Consider the following 2,188-nt stretch of genomic DNA (forward strand, 5'->3'; position numbering starts at 1 on the left):
TAATGCAAGAGAACTAGAACTGTAGGTAAGAGATTCTTAGTGGTAGAGGTTTCTGAAGAGTGTACAAGAAAAGACCTTAGACATCTACCTGCTTCAGAGGAAACAAATAACAGATCCATTACTTCTGGTCAGTAGGAAGGTCCTATCCACCTTCCTACTATCACAGAAGAAATGAGGATGAGAAAGGCACTTATCCTATATTTGATTGTATGTTGACATGGAAGCATTTGCATATGTTACAGGATAGAAGGCATGATACACTATTAACTCTGCTTTAAAAAGTGTGTGTGTTGGGCTGGGGTTGTGGCTCAGTGGTAGAGTACTTGCCTGGCACATGTGAGGCACTGGATTTGATTCTCAGTGCCACATAAAATAAATAATAAAAAATAAAGCAAAGGTACTGTGTCCATCTACAACTAAAAAAAAGTTTTAAAAGTGCGCGTGTAGCCTTATAGATTAGAATGATCAAGGAGAACTCTTGAGTAAAATAGAAAAACAATTAGATTTATCTCTTCATGTCTTCCATTTAGTGCCTACCAGTTAATAAGACCTAAGGTAAAAACAACAAAAGAAAATTAAATTTAAATAATACAGTCGTATTCTATATCCTACATTCTCTATCACTTAATTTTTCCACACAATGTAGACTCAAAACTTAGCAGGTATAAAAAGGGGACTCTTTGATGAGGGAGCAATAGGTATCATATAGGATCTAGTAGATGAGAACTTGTTTAACAACCTGAGAATTGAATCTGGGTACAGGTTTTTTTTTTTTTAGCATTAAATTATACATAACACACTCCGAACATATAGTTACATTAAATAACTGTAAATTAACATTAAATAAATAAGCTTCTCCTCTTACCATCTTGCACAACGCTTGGTGTAGTCATCCCCTTTATTCCTCCTTGTTCTGCAAATGATGCTCTGCAGCTTTGAAAGTCAGTGGATCATCAAAATTCAGAGTATCAACAGATAAAATTTAATCCGCAAACATCATCCTTTAACATTCCCACGGGAGCCCATTCAGTGCCATCAATTGAATGGTCTCAATAAATCTAGAGATGCTTTCCCTGTCTCTGTGATATTGGGGTGCCATATCATGGTCCAGAATTTCACTGTGAGAAGCATCATGCTGTGTGCATAAGAAACTTGAGTTTCAAATTAAAATTCCCCATCCTCATGGTGACCTTCCTCTTTAACAGGCAGTTTGTCTCTCACTGAAATCCTTCAAGTGGAGTCAGATGTGGTGGCTACATCCAGGACCCTTTGAGACCATCATCTTGCTTCAGTTTGCTTGAAAGTGTTAGCACTATTGCCACCTTTACCCTGGGCACTCTGAGACAGGCTTGGCAGACGAGTGCCCAACACCCTGCCTGACCAGGGCCCAGCAGTGAAAAATGGCCCCTCAAAACCAGCTGAGAATGCAGTTGTAATTGCTGCAATACTGTAACTTTGCTGATGTTTGCAGTTTAGGTAACTTAAGTGAGCTGCAGTAGTGCACGGATGTGTGTTCCATTGCATGGGGCTTATAATCAAGGCTTTGAGGTCTTTCAGGTTCCAAACTTACTCATGATGTGACTATAGGCAGGTATTTCATCCCTAACGGCCTCATTTGCTTCATTTCTGAAGTTGGGTTAATACCTTTTTCCTCACAGGATTATTCTCTGTTTAAGGAGATGCTGTTTTAAAGTATTCAACTGGCATTTATTATGGATCAAAATCAAAGCTCTTCTTACGACCGCCTTCCTCTCACTCTGTACTCCAAATGAGTGGGGGTGGGGACAAGTATTCCCAGGTTCAGAATGTCTAGGGCCATCATCCATGCTCTGAAAGGGTCATGGTAAATGAGGCTCAGCTGACAAATCACTTCTTCTGGCTAATAAAACAGCAGTAATGTGCTGCCTCATGTGCATGGCATGACCCCCACGATCCATGAAGCTTTTACACTGTTGATCCTGCTCTGCTGCTGACTGAACAGTGCCTTTCTGGGAATTTGTAGGGGAAAAAAGAAAGAAATAAAGAAAGAAACCATGACCTTGTAATCCTTAAAAGAGAAGGAAAAGAAACCACTACAGAATGTGTGTGTGTGTGGCGGGGGGGGGGTGTGTGAGTACCTCCAAAGCTCTTTATTTTTGGATTGAACCCTGACATTTACATCTAAGATAAACAGCTAATAAGCTATCCT

At 39.9% G+C, this 2,188-nt stretch overlaps 1 pseudogene; it reads right to left on the reverse strand.

The window, feature by feature from the left end:
- Positions 1-861: 861 nt before the first annotated feature.
- Positions 862-1,826, reverse strand: LOC144366125 (NEDD8-conjugating enzyme UBE2F pseudogene; annotated as a pseudogene).
- Positions 1,827-2,188: the final 362 nt, after the last annotated feature.

Source organism: Ictidomys tridecemlineatus, chromosome 1, assembly GCF_052094955.1.
Source record: "Ictidomys tridecemlineatus isolate mIctTri1 chromosome 1, mIctTri1.hap1, whole genome shotgun sequence".
Classification (NCBI taxonomy): Eukaryota; Metazoa; Chordata; class Mammalia; order Rodentia; family Sciuridae; genus Ictidomys; species Ictidomys tridecemlineatus.